Genomic DNA, 15236 nt, shown 5'->3' on the forward strand with positions numbered 1-15236 from the left:
CGAAAAGTGCTAACAATGATTACTCTGTGTGGCGGGAATGTGAGTGATTTTTAGTATAATTTTCCCTTTTTGCTCATTATGTTTTTTAAGGTTTCTTTTCCTGACATTGAACATGTATTAGTTGTTTGATGCTTGGAGTATGCTGTAAAGAGAAAAAATCCCAACATTGTCTTGGGGCCTCCTTCCACCCCACACTGTCCTCACTGCCCTTTGCTGCCTGCTGCTGCTCTGGGCTCTTTTTCCTGAGTTTGAACCTGCTCTGAGGAAAGCCTTGCAGGAGACATGAGGGTCAGGTCATTCAGGAAGGGTCAGATGTGGCCTGGCTGAGGGGAATGAGGAATGATGGGGACCAGGGAGGCAGGGAGGCAGGGAGACCATCCGGAGTGTGGAGTTGGGGGCCAAGTCTGACTGGAGAGAAGGCTGCTGAGGCAGCCAAGGCCCCAATGTCTGGGCCCTCAAATACCAGCCCAGGAGTTTCCACGTACCATGCAGCCCACACAGTTGTGTCCTGACTTCCTGCTGTATGTGTCAGGGAATGTGCTAGGCATGGGACATGCCTGTGAACGTGTCAGGCCAGAACCCTGTTGTCACAACACCTATAGCTGGGCAGGTGCAATGGGCCTTGCATAACTGCAAGTCAGTATGAGTCACTGCAGATATGGTGAGGGCTTTGAAGAATGCATTCCTTTTGCTGCTCTGAGCGGAACTTGGAAAACCCCAAGTCCAGATTTCCCTGAAGGAGTGCCATTTATGCTGGGTTTGGAGGACCAAGAGAGAGATGTGGGGGAGGAGTGAGAGTCTAGAACATTCATAAAAAACAGCACGGCCTTCCCCTGGGGTGGGAAGGAGTTTGGCCTGAGGAGAAACAGAAATGGCTGGTGTGGCGGGAGCATGTAAGCATGTTGGGGGTCTGTGTTATTTTTTTAGGGCTGTTATAACAAAGTACCACAAGCTTGGTGGTGTAATACAATAGAAATTTATTCTCACACAGTTCTGGAGGCCAGAAGTCTGAAATCATGGTGTTAGTAGGGCCATGCTTCCTCTGATGCCTCTAGAGGAGGACCTCTCCTTGCCTCTTTCACTTTCTGGCAGCCCGAGGTGTTCCTTGGTTTGCAGCTGTAGCACTTCAGCCTCTGACTCCATCATCACGGGGTGACCTTCTCCCTGTGCATCTCTGTCTTCACATGGCATTTCCTCTTCTTATAAGGATACCAGCCATTGTCCCATTGGATTAGGGCCCACCCTAATGACCTCATCTTAATTCAATTGTACCTGCAAAGACACTGTCTCCAAATAAGGTCACATTCTCAGGTACTAGGGAGTTAGGACTTCAGCATATCTTTTTGGGGGGACACAGTTCAACCCATAACAAGGTCAGTGATGTAAGAAAGGGTACTGGAGAGTTGGTTGGAGCCTTGTGGGCTGTGGCCAGGGTCTCAGGGCATGGGGAGTGTCACAACGACTGCACGGATGAGATTGTCCTCATCAGCTGTGCTGATGGCCAAGGACCTTGAAGCCCTTCCAGACTGGCCATCTGGCACACAAGGAGGAAACCGAGGACCACAGAGGGAAGTTAGGTCTAAGTTCCAGACTGCCCAGCTCACAGGCTGCTGCCCTCGGGTCAGTGTTGCTGAGTGCCAACACACTGCTCCACAGCCTGCTCACTCCTGGGGCCTCCTCCCTTCACGTCCTGGTAGTTGCGTGTTCCCTCCAGGCACCCCAGAAGTGCTGGTCTGGGATGGCTTTCATTTCCATTGCCAGCCTAGTTGCAGTTCCCACGTGTCTTCCCTGAAACTTGTCATCAGTGTTACTGGGAGAGAAGAAAACACTAAGCACTCATTCAGTGGACGCTCGTTCTGGGACAGACCACGAGTGGGATAAGGAGGCCTCTGGCTTCTAAGGAGCCACTCTTTTGCCCATGCAATGCCTTTCATGGTTAAAAGTCCCTGATATTTGTGTGTAAATGTTCCTGAATCCTGCTAGCGCAGGGACATTGGGAGGATTTTGATATCAGCTGACAATGGTACACCTGGGATCTTGCCTCTGCCTCTCCTTGCTGTGTGACCTTGGCCCAGTTATATAACTTCTTTGAGAGTTAGTTTCCTCATACCTAAAGTGAGGGTGGTAATACCTTTTTTCTCATAAAATTGTCATGAGAATGAAAAGAAATAATGTGTTTGTAGGCCTGACTTGTAAGTGCTCAGTAATTGTCAACTCTAATCACCACCACCACCATCATCATCATCACCATTGACAATCACACTCTTGGAGTTGCCAGTCCCTGTCATCTTGGCCTCTACCCTGGGCTCAAGTCACCTCTCCGGCAGACACAGAGACTTGATGTCTCATCCATTGGTGGCTCTGAGTCTGACCTCAGCCACCTCCTTGTTGTAATTTTATTGCCCCATCATGGAGCTGCCTTGTGTGTCATGGGCTTTCCAGGACAAGACAATATCCTGGTAGATGTGATAGAGAAAGAGGGACTGGATGATGCATGATTGGGGTTGGGGAAGCACAGCTGGTTGAGCTTCTGTATCTTCAGGGAGTAAATAATGGACCTACATCCTCCTGGAAGAGGGTATTCCTCAGGGTGGAGAGATCTACTGCTGTTTTTTGTTAGTTTTTGGTAACAGCCTAATTGAGATATAATTCACATACCATACAACTCACTTATTTAATGTACAATTCAGTAATTTTTAGTGGGCTTCCCTGGTGGCGCAGTGATTAAGAATCCACCTGCCAATGCAGGGGACACAGTTTCGAACCCTGGTCCGGGAAGATCCCACATGACGCAGAGCAACTAAGCCCCTTCACCACAACTACAGACCCTGCACTCTAGAGCCCATGGGCCACAACTACTGGAACCCACGAGCCACAACTATTGAAGTCCGTGTGCCTAGAGCCCGTGCTCCGCAACAAGAGAAGCCACAGCAATGAGAAGCCCTCGCACTGCAATGAATAGCAGCCCCCATTCGCCACAACTAGAGAAAGCCCGTGCACAGCAACGAAGACCCAACACAGCCAAAAATAAATTAAAAAAAAAAAGTCCTAAAGAATAAAAGACTTCCATTTCAAAGGCAAATACAAATGGGAAGATATGTTCATTTTAAAAAAATTAGTTTTTAGTATATTCACATCCCCACAATCAAACTTAGAACATTTTCATCACCTCAAAAGAACTCCTGTAGCCAACACCCCCACCTCACCCTCAGGCAACCACAAATCTACCTTCCTTCTTTATAGATTTTCCTGTTCTGGACATGTCATATAAATGGAATCATGCAATATGTGATTGTGTCTGTCTTCTTATGTTTTAGAGATTCATCCATGTTGCAGCATATATCAACATTTCATTCCTTTTTATTGCTGAATAATATTCCATTGTATAGATATACTGCATTTATTTACCTATTCATTTACTGAAGACACTTAAGTTGTTTCCACTTTTTGGCTATTATGAAGAATGCTGCTGTGAACATTCATGTACAAGTGTTTGTATGGACATATATTCTCATTTCTCTTGGGTAAATACCTCAGGGTGGGGTTGCTGGGTCATTTGGTAACGCTCTGTTTAACCTTTTGAAGAACGACTGGACTGTTTTCCAAAGTGGCTCCATGATTTTACATTTCCACCAGCAATGTATGAGGGTTCTAATTTCTCTAGATCCTAGCCCGCGTTTGCATATGTCTTTTTGAGTATAGCTATCCTCACTTAACTGGTATGAAGTGGTGTCTCATAGTGGTTTTGATTTGCATTTTCCTGATGGTAAATGATGTTGAGCATCTTTTATGTGCCTATTGCTATTGTATATCTTTTTTGAGAAAAGTCTATTCATATCCTTTGCTCATTTTTAATTGGGTATTTGCCTTTTTATTATTATAATAATTTATTATTGTAATTATTATAGGAGTTTTTTGTATATTCTAGATACAAGTCCCTTACCAGATAAATGCTTTGGAAAATTTTTCTCCTATCCTTTGGGTTGTTTTCTCACTTTCCTCATGGTGTCCTTTGAAACACAAATGTTATTAATTTTGATAAAATCTAATTTATCTTTTACTTTGTTGCTTGTCCTTTTAGTGCTATATCTAAGAAGTTATTGCCTAATCAAGGTCATAATGATTTGTGTGTGTATTTTCTTCTAAGAGTTTAATGATTTTGGCTCTTACATTTAGGTCTTTGTTCCATTTTGAGGTTTTTTTTAATGTGGTGTGAGTTAGGGGTTCACATTCATTCTTCTGCACATAGATATCAAGTTTTCCCAGCACCATTTGTCAAAAAGACTATCCTTTCTCCATTGAATTGTTTTGGCACCCTTGTCAAAAATTAACTGACTCTAGGGGGCTTCCCTGGTGGCACAGCGGTTAAGAATCTGCCTGCCAATGCAGGAGACACGGGTTCGAGCCCTGGTCGGGGAAGATCCCACATGCCGCGGAGCAACTAAGCCCGTAAGGCCACAACTAAAGAAAGCCCACGCGCAGCAACGAAGACCCAACGCAGCCATAAGTAAATAAATAAATAAATTTATTAAAAAAAAATTAACTGACTCTAAATATGAGAGTTTATTTATGAATTCTCAATTATTTTCCATTGATCTATATATCTATCCTTATGCCAGTCCACACCATCTTGGTTACTGTAGCTTGTAGTAAGTTTCAAAATCAGGAAATGTGATTCCTCCAACTTTGCTCATCCTTTTCAAGATTGTTTTGGCTATTCTGGGTCCCTTAAATTCCCACATAAATTTTAGGATCAGCTTGTCAATTTCTGCAAGGAAGTCATCTGGGATTTTGACAGGGATTACGTTGAATCCATAGGTCAATTTGGGGAGTATCATCATCTTAACAATATCAGGTCCATGAACATGAGTTGTCTTTCCATTTATTCAGATCTCCTTTAATTCCTTTTAGCAATGTTTTATATTGTATAGAGTATAAGTTTTGCCCTTCTTTTGTTAAGTTTATTTGCAAGTATTTTACTCTTTTTTTGGAATTTTTTAATTGTGGTAAATGTGTATAACACAAAATTTACCACTTTAGCCATTTTATGTGTATGATTCAAGGGCATTAATTACATTGGCAATATTGTACAATCATCACCACTATCCGTTTCCAAAATTTTTCACTATCCCAGACAGAAGCTCTGTACTCATTAAGCAGTAACTCCCTATTTTTCCCTCCCCTCAGTCCCTGGTAGCCTCTAATCTACTTTTTCATCTCTATGAATTTGCCTACTCTCTATATTTTATATAAGTTAAATCATATAATATTTGTCCTTGGTGTCTGGCTTATTCCGCTTAGCATAATGTTTGTAAGGTTTATCCACATAGTAGCATGTATCAGAACTTCATTCCTTTTCATGACCGAATAATATTCCATTGTATGTGGGTACCACATTTATTTATCCATTTATCTGTTGATGAACGCGTGGGTTGTTTCCACCTTTTGACTATGGTAAATAATGCTGCTATGAACATTCACTTGAAAGCATCTGTATGAGGCCCTGTTTTCAATTCTTTTGGGCATGTACCTAGAGTAGAATTGTTGGGTCATTTAGTAATCTATGTTTAACTTTTTGAGGGACCCCCAAATTGTTTTCTATTTTATTCTTTTTAATGTTATGGTAAATGGAATTGTTTTCACAATTTTATTAGATACACAGTCTTGTAACCTGTTTTTTTTTTTTTTTTAAGACTAGGGAACATTTCATAGACATATTTGTGGATCAGTGAAGATAAGATTACATCATAATTTTTGGTGTATACCTAGCATTCCATGGATAGAATTATGAATCATGATTTAATCAGTCACATATTTTGGGATGTATAGGTTTTTAAAAAATTTTTCTCTGCTATAAGCAACTTTGCAACAAACATAAGAAGGTGCATCTTTGTGCACTTTTCTGATTATTAGGAGAGATTCTTAGAAGTGGAATTGCTGGATCAAAGATTATGCCTATTTTTCAGGCTTCTGATGGGTAGTACCAAAAGTCTCACTAGATGTATGCTGTTTGTCTTGGAAGCCACCATGAGAAAATAGGAAACAACTCAAATTTTCAGTACCAGGGGATCAGTTAAAATAGTCACAGTACATGGTTAGCAGCCACAACACACTATAACGTAGCACTAGATTTACTGATGCTGAAAGACATTTATAGTACATTTTAAAATCACAGAACTAGTTACAAAACAGTCCATATTAAATAAACTTGGCTGCCTCCATTCAGTAAAACACTCTGCAGCTCTTTTAAAAATGAGGCAATTCTCTATGTACCGATATGGAAATATCTGAGAGCTATATAGTGAGGCCAAAGAGTAAGTTGCAGAACAGTGAGTGTGGAAACAAAAGGATAGATATGCATATGTTTGTGGTATGCTAGAAACAGGTGAAGGCATATTTCAGGGAGGGGAGCTAAGTGGCTGAAATCAAGTGAGAGAGGGAGACTCGCTTTTAACAGCATATGCTTTTGTGCTATTGTACCTTTAAATTTTTATACTGTGAGTTATCACCTGTTCAAACATTACATAAAATAGTAATTAACCACAGTATGTACATTATGATACCATTTTTATTTTTTAAGGTTGATGTATATAGTTGAGTGAGAAAAGTTCTGGTAAAATGTTCATAGTAGTTATTTGGGAAGGGGATTTGGGGTATCTGGAGGTTGAAAAAGATATCCACAAATTCTTTCATACTCCTTCCTTCAAGAGGTGGAGCCTAATTCCCCTCCCAAGTATAGGATTAACTAGATCATAAAAGGCATTGTGGTTTCTTCCTTGTTCTCTTTCTCGGATCATTCACTCTGGGGACAGTCAGCAGCTGGGTCAAAAGATACTCAAGCAACCATGGAGAGGTCCACGTGGTGAGCTACAAGGCCTCCTACCAACAACAAGCAACATCTTGCTGGGTGTACAAATCAGCAACCTTAGAAATAAAACTCCCAACCCTGGTCAGACTTTCAGATGACTGCAGCTCTGGCTGACAATCTGATTGCAGTCTTGTGAGAAATCCTGAGCCAAATCCTTAAGCTACTCCAAAGCACCTGAATCTGAGAAACTGGGAGATAAATGTTTGTGGTCTGAAGCTACGAAATTTAGGGGTAATTTGTTACACAGAAATAAATACAATAATACAAGGTAATTTTAGATTCTTATTTTGTTTATCGTATTTGTAAATTTTATTAAAATGAATGCATGTTGTTCATGAAACTAAGAAAAAAGGAAATAAACAAGAGAACAGAGGAAATACAGTTCAGCCTGAGGTTCGTTAACTCAGCTATGAGATCCCTAGATGGGACCTCTCTGGCCTCTTAGCAGCTTGAGTGAAGAACCCTTGAGGGCTTTAGAGGACCACAATTACACTGCAAGTCCCCATCAAAAGTCTGCTGCTTTCCTGGGCTGTGTTCATGGGAATGTAGTGTTTCTGCATCAGGGAAGGTGACCTCATGGTTTCCCCAGACCCCACATCACACCAGATCTGGGCATTGGATACTGGTATCCAGAAACCACTGAAGGGCCTAAAGGTGTCTCTCCCTTCTTTTGGGGACTCTTGCCTCACAGCTCCTTCCTCAGTTGTGTACTCCAGCAAGTCTGGGCCTTGTCAGCCCCCCAGATACTCCATCCTCTCTCTCACTGCCTGGATGGCTTTTCTGTCCCCGCCTCTGTCCCCTAAACACCCCATCAACCCCCCCACCACCATGATGCTGCATTTTCTAAGCTCAGGGTACCAGCAAAATTCTCCCAGTTTTTCTTAAAAAGTTTGATATTGAACGGCATTGAAGTTGCTCACCCTTTGTCTGACCACAGGGAGATCTCAGGAAGTCTTCCTAGGGACCAGGCTGGCTGAGGCCCTTGCCCCCTGCTCCATGTCAGACCAGATCTCTCCTATTTGGCCTTGCACAAACTTTATCATTACTGCTGGTATGGTTTTGGGTTTCTTGGACAGACTACAAGCCATGGGAGGACAGGCCTCAACTTTGCTTGTTCTCTGCTGTGGCCCCGAGGCCTATCACATAGTAAATGCTCTGTATACAGACATGAATAATGAACAAACACACTCAGGAGATCTGAACAATCTCTTCAAACGCCTGAAGTGCTGTATGGGAAAGAAGAGCCCTCCTCTTTTTACCTATAGAAGGTAAAACGAGGACAAATCAAAGTGATTGTCAAATTTTGGTTCTAAGTCAGGAAGGGTCTTCTAATAATATAGGTTGCCTGTGTTACTGACCCAGGTTCTTGGACTCTTTAATCAATAGAAATTGATAAGAAGCCAGACAAGAAATTCAAGCAAGGCTTTATTGGGACTGGTGCTGCAGCAAGAGGGAAGAAAACGAGCAACAGGTTCCCTTGCTCGCTCCCCAAGGTGGGGGTGGGGCGGGGGGCGAGTGGGGAGGTGGGAGGTGGGGAGGCAGCTGGTCCCTTAATTGGGGTGAGGGTACCTGCGAATTGGTGGGTCGGGCCAGAGGGGCGGCGTAGGTGGTCTGCCTACCCCCTGGGTGGTACCGTGTGCAGGGATCACGTGCAGTACCCTGCTTTTGCTCCCCCTTCCTCAGAAATGGCAGTTGGGTTTTGGTCTTTTTGTATCTTGTTCATAATTTGCCACAGCTGGGCATGCATGCAGTTATTTTTAGTCCCTTATAGTTTCTTTGTATGCTGTTGCTTGAGAAAACATTTGTCCAGGGGCAAGCACTGCAGTAAAGGTCCCAGGTCTCTGCCTCTCTCACCTGTGAGGTAGTGAGCTGCAGTCACCAAAGGGGTTTACAAGAAACTGGTGGGCTCTCTGTGAAGGATGGGCTGTAGAGAGAATTCCAGACTGAAGAGGGGTATGAGTTCCCAAGATCGCAAGTGAGCTGGGCTGTTGAGGAAGTCATGAGGGTGTCTTTCTGGTGGGGGAGGGGTAAGGAGATGGATTATTTTTTCCACTAGAGGAACTTGCTTCTGATTCAGGCTGGCTGAGCAGAGCTGGGTTGGTTCACCCGTTCACACTTCCCCATCCCAGCTCCACTTTCCTTCTCAGACCCGAGAGAGGCTGTGTGGCTGGCACTGGTGACACCTGGTGGCCAGTTGGACTAGGACAGAGGCAACCCCACCATCTGCCTGTCCTGTGCATCTGGTTCATAGCTGTATTCCAGGGCCTAGTACAATGCTTGGCACAGAGGAGGCCCTGCCCTTTGAGGAAGAAATGGATGAATGGGTGAATGAATGAATACAGACAGTAAAGAGGAAGAGGAAGAAGAGATGCTGTCTCTCTGGGCCTGGAGATCTAACTAGGTGGACCAACCTGGACTCCAGGAGGGAGCCAGACAATTCACCTGCTCAGGGATGTACAGAGAGAAGTATCTCTGCTCTCTCTTTTGCCTTCCTCCTCTGTGCCTGTCCTGTGTCCTAGGGGCACCTGTGAGGTGCGGGAAGGGTCTATTGTAGGAAAAGGCTAAAGTTAATTAAAAGCTGCTCCTGCATCTAAGCTTAATTGGGCTCTGGAGCGATGAAGCTATGAATAGAAACCCATGGGCTGGGTTGGAAGTTCCTGAATAAGGCTCCTTTCAGGGTGAGGACACCGAGGCCCAGAGAGGGCAGGAGCCTACTTAAGGTCCCACAGCCAGACTGTAGCAGGACCAGGACTCCCAGCTCCAGTTCCTTAGGTCATATCATAGCATTTGACCACCTAAGATTAAAAACACAGAGGAAAGGAGCAATTGACATGGAGCCTAGAGAAGCAATTACAAGCACCTTAGCCTGGCAACCAGGGCTTTCCCATCACCTTGTGACACTCCCCAGCACATGCCTTTGCTTCCAACTGAAGAAATGTGGCCCAAACTGAGTGTGCATCACCTTCCAACTCACCCAGAGCCCTCCTCTCAACCACTCTGCTTTATACCCATCCCTTCAACTGTACGGATGGGTTTAACCTCCCTGAGCCTCAGTTTCCTAATCTGCAAAGGGATTATTTGAGTTGTGAGAGAGGCCGCTTGTCAAGTGCTTAGAACAATGTTTGGCATGTGGTAAGCATTCAATAAGAATCACAGCTGCTATTACAGTTGCTGTTGTAATTAAGACCCAATTCAAGTCCTTCCCACAACTTCCAACTAGATGGAGACATCCTTGAGGGCAGAGGGCAGAGGGCAGAATACCTTGACTGTGTATGCAGAGAAGACCCAGGACACAGTGGTGGTCTGTGTTGGCTCTAGAGGGCATCTGCTGACTGGTTTCCCTTAGCACCTTCTCTTTGGGCTGGGCAGGGACTGGCCCTGCTGTCTGAGTCTTGTTTTCCAGCTTTCATTCCTTGAGGCTGTACTGAGTCACTTGTCTGGACTGGGCTTGAGATTTTTCTGGTAGGTCAATAAACAAAGGGAGACAAAGTGCTGCTGGAGTACCAAGATGCCACCCCAGCTGCCCTGGATGGCATGGTGTTTGTGGGGGGCATTCAAAACCTCCAGCAGAGGAGCAGGAATGGGTCCTTGAGGCGACAGAGAAGAAAGCTGATCTATTGGAACAGGTTCTCCTTAGCATCCCTGGGAGGTGGGTGTGCCCCTAAACCAGACCCCTGTGGGTGGTAGCTTGAGGGGAACTGGAAAGACTCACCACCCCCCACCCCCCAGTCATGTCCTCTCCTCCATCCTCATGGTGGCTTATTCTTGGTTGTTCTTCTCTCTCCCCCGCCACCATGGCAGGTCCTTGAGCTTGGAGTATGCCCAGATATTCATTCATTCTGGATTCAACAAGTATTTATTGAGTCCCCTCTCTGTGCCAGGTACCTTGCCATAGGAGCTTACATTCTGGTTGGGGGGAAAGACAAAGAAGCAGACAGGCAAATCTCCACTTAATAAGTGCTGTTTTAGGAGTAAGCCCAGGGTAGGAAGGAGGTAATGTTTAAACTCAGTCTGAAGGAAGTGGAGGAGGTATAGCCACTAGGCAAGAGGAACCTGTGTACAGCCCAGGAGGAAAGAGAGCCCTTTCTGAGGAGCTGCAAGAAGTAGGTTTCAATCATGGGAGGCTTGTTAATCATTGGTGCTGGTCCCAGGGATTCTGATTTGGTGGACCTGGGGTAGGGACCCAGAATCTGCACATTTAACAAGCTCCACCAGTGATTTTGTTGCAGGTGGGACTGTGGCTCAACATGTGAGGGAGGCATTGTGAAAGATGGGCTGGAGGTCACAGAGGCCAGGCTGTGAAAGGCTCGTGGGTCAGACGGAGGAGTTCGGTCTTTACACCAAAGGAATCAGAAAGCCCCTGAAGAGCTTTCATCCAGGGAACAACCAGAATCTTTGCAAAGATCCCCCCTCTAGCTGCAATGTAGGAAGTGGGTTGAAGAGGACAGGACTGCTGGCCGATGTGGCCTTCCAGCCTGGAGTGAATATTGGCCTGAATTAAGAAAGAGGCAGTAGGGCCAGAGAAGTGGCTGAATTTGGGAGAGGAGTGGGGACAGGAGCATTCCCAGGACCTGGTAACGTGCTGGCTGTGAGATAAGGGAAAGGAGGCAGCCAGAGGGCAAGGGAATGGGTGGTGAGGAGCCAAAACCTGGTAAGGGAAGTCGGAGGAGTGTGAGGGACCCCTAAAACCCAGTTCCCATGCTGAGTTTCTGATTAACCTCTCTGTCCAAAACCTTATTCCCTTTCTTGTCCCATCGCTGTTCCCCTCAGGATTGAGGACTATCAGAGAAAAGGGGGGACTGAAACTGAGCAGGACCCTGCGAGGCCTTCCCAGGTACAAGCCCCTCTGTGCCCCCCCCTTTTGGTTTGGCCTTCCCTGAGTTCCAAAGAGCAGACTCAAGCAGTTAATGATTAGAATAATAGGGTCACGGCTCCTCCTGAAGGGATATAGATAATAATGTGAGTTGTTCTGCAGAAACTCAGACCCTCCACCAGGTGGAGGATGGTGACTACATGCTGACCACAAGCATGTAGACCCCAGACTGGCTGGAACCAGAAGGTTGATGACTGAGATTCCTGAAGCACCACCAACCAGTCCAAAAAATGTCCAGGAGCTGATCATACTCCCTGCGACCCCCATGTCGCCTTTTAAAACCCTTGCCTGAAAGCCATTGGGAGTTTGAGCCTTTTGATTACTAGCTGCCCAGTTCTCCTTGCTTGGTGCCCCGCAGTAAACACTGTAATTTCCGTCACCACAATCCAGTATCGGTAGATTGGCTTGGCTGCATTTCAAGCAAACAGACCCGAACTGGGTAACAAAGGGATTCAGTGTGGAATCTGAGGGGTCTGAGAGGTCGGACCATAGTGTCCATGCCTGTTGCCTGAGGACACAGGCTGGGAGTAGGGAAGGCACTGCACCTCAGGGACCCCAGAGTCGGGAGACCCCACAAACTGGTGTATCCTGTGTCCACAGTAGGACGGAGACCACCAGAGAGGCCTAGCCCGCAGCTGGGTCCATACTCTTCCTCTGTCCCGCTGGTGACACACCCCAGCAGCTGCCATTCCCGGCTTGCTTCTGGGTGGTCACCTCATGGGGCTCGGTTGCCAAGGGTCCGGCCTCCGCTACATGGCACTGCTCCGGGCATCCCCCTCGGCCCCTCCTGCCGCTTGGCTGGCACCAGGAAAGGACCGGGAAGGCACTCCGGGCCGCCTGCTCGTGCTATAGCGCTGCTTGTCTGGCAGATTTGGGCCTGCCGCGCGGGTGCGATCAACCCATCGCAGCTGGAGCAACTAGCTGGCTGGCGCTGGCTCCCGTCTCCGCGCTTTGTCCCAGAGAGTCTGTGCTTCTGCACGCTTCTCCCAGGTGCACAAATCAGAGAACTGGACATCATTCTTGAGAAGGCTTTCAGCCTCACACCCACATCCAGGTGGTCATGGAGTCTGGAGGCCCATTCTGTCTCCTAACCATCTCCAGGACCCTTCCCTGACCCCAGCCCTTTCTCAGACCTGCTAGCATGACAATTAAAGGAATAGATTACAGGATCAGCTCCTAGCTGTGACTTGAGGAAACAGTCTTCCCATCTCTAGCTTCCCTTAAAATTAGATGGAAATAATACTAGCTCATAAGATTGTTGGTAGGACTAAATGAAATAATCTTTTTCATTACAAAGCTAGTGGTCAATAAATATTCGCTATTTAACACTTCTCTTTGTGTTGCTGGAATATACTCACTGGTCCACACTCTTCAATGGCTTCTGACTGCAGTCAGGATACAGTGCAAACCTTTAGCTTGGCCTGCAATGCCCTTTCAGTGTCACTTCCTGTCACTTCCCATCTCTTCCTTCCTCATATCCTTTGGTTTTATCATAGACTCCTCTGTGCCTTGGCCTATACACCCTTTTCCCATTTTCCCTACCTTCTGACTCTCCTCACCATTTAGGACCCATCTCAAAAGCCTTCCTGTCACATACCCTACAATGATCCCAAAGTTTTAACATGCCTAGAACTGATGTTATTAGAAACAAAACGGAAAAACTAAGGAACAATATGTCATGATTATAAATATGTTTGAACACTCTGTGCTTAGTTTTAGGGACAAAAATGGCTGGGGAGGTGACTGAGCTGGGAAATTAGAAGAGAAGAAGATGAGGAGGAGAAAAGATAAAGAGCGTCCCTCATCCCTTACCCCACCAGGTGCCCAGGCCCTGAGGAGGCTACCTCACCCCCCAGGAGCCAGTTCAGGTCTTTGAACAGAACTGATTTATAGATTCTTGGAGGCAGGTACTGCACACTCCTTTGAGCAGCTTTTCCAGCTGTGGGAATGGGTACCACTGAATCACCTACCCACTGGCATCTGGTACCCTGAAAACTAGAGGCAAGCACATGAGAGGAGGCCAGCCAGATCTGGGGCAATGCAAGCTGATGGAGGGTCTGAGCTGGTAGCCTTCATGGGGAATCTAGACCCTAGCAGATAAATAACCTGATATGCCCATGCCTATGCCCAATGTGCTTCAGTCCCCCAACCAGGTCATCCAATCCAAAGCCTCCACTCAACTGGGCAACCCACAGAGGTGAGCACAGAATGTAAAACCTCATCCCACCATATCAGTCCTTCCCCAGAACTTACCAATTTGTGTGCCAGACCTTGCGCTGGGCAATGCTGGATAGATGGGACAGATAGAACAATGTCATTCTTGTTCTCTTGGGACTCACGGGCTAGTGCGGGAGATGAGTAAATCATGAGGACAAGATGTGACAAGAGCTGTGAGAGGATTAAGTGAACTAGGGGCAGGCAATGTTGTGCAGTGGTTAGAGACCTAGACTGGCATCAGATGATGCTGTAAAAGTGCTTAGTGCCATACATGACATGTATGAAGTGATCCAAAAATATTTACCTGATGCTATTCACCCAAGAGGCTATTGAAGATGCAAAGGTCTAGCATCCAGCTCATCCTCTAAGCCTTCTGCGGTCTCCCTACCAAATGCGAGCTATCCCTGTTAAATCTCTGTAGCTGTTGTTCACAGAGCACCCTCCTCAGCTCACAGATCAACTGAGTCCATCTCCTGAACAAAGGACAGTGAAGGGGGAGGGCAGGGGAAATGGCAGGAGGATAATGGGAGAAAGACTGGGGGAGGGGCTGGAACCTCTGGAGGAGGTACCTCAGGCCCTTGGGGTACCAGGGAACGCCAAGGGATGCATTTTGTGGAAGGAGGCTTCTGGGAAACTTGTCTTGGAAGTCTATCTGCGTAAGAATTAAAAGGCATCTATTTTTTTAAAAGGCATCAATATCCATATCAAAGAAAGAGAGGGGACTCCCAGCCCCCCTTGGCACTGCCAGGATCATGTCCCTGACTCTCCAGATCATCAAAGACACAACTGTTATTACCACGGGGTATCAGAAAAGAGACCACAAAAGTTCTTGGGTCTTCTTTCTTTCTACTGCTTTTCTTTTGACCCAAGTGGTTAGATCTGCTGGGGCTTCTTACTCTGGAGTTTATTGGGCCACGGGGAGACAGGAATCTATCCAGAGGCTAAATATAAAGCCAAAGGCCATCAATTCCCATCTGTACCCAAGTGTTTCCAAATAGGGACTTTTCTCCCTTCATTACAGAATTAATACAAGATCACTTGCAAATAAATTAGAAACCACAGATAAGCAACAAGAAGAAATATTTGATATAATGTTTTATTATTTTCCTCAAAAATATGAAAAGGTAAATAAAATACATTCTAAATATTTGCTTCTGTCACTAAAACCTGCTGCTGCACAATTTGTAATGGTTGTAGACTGTTTTGTTGGATATGGGTGTGTGTGCATGCACGCACCCCAGAAAGGATGGAGGGGTGGCTGGACTGGGAGGGATTGGG

Source organism: Tursiops truncatus, chromosome 3 (genome assembly GCF_011762595.2).
Source record: "Tursiops truncatus isolate mTurTru1 chromosome 3, mTurTru1.mat.Y, whole genome shotgun sequence".
NCBI lineage: Eukaryota > Metazoa > Chordata > Mammalia > Artiodactyla > Delphinidae > Tursiops > Tursiops truncatus.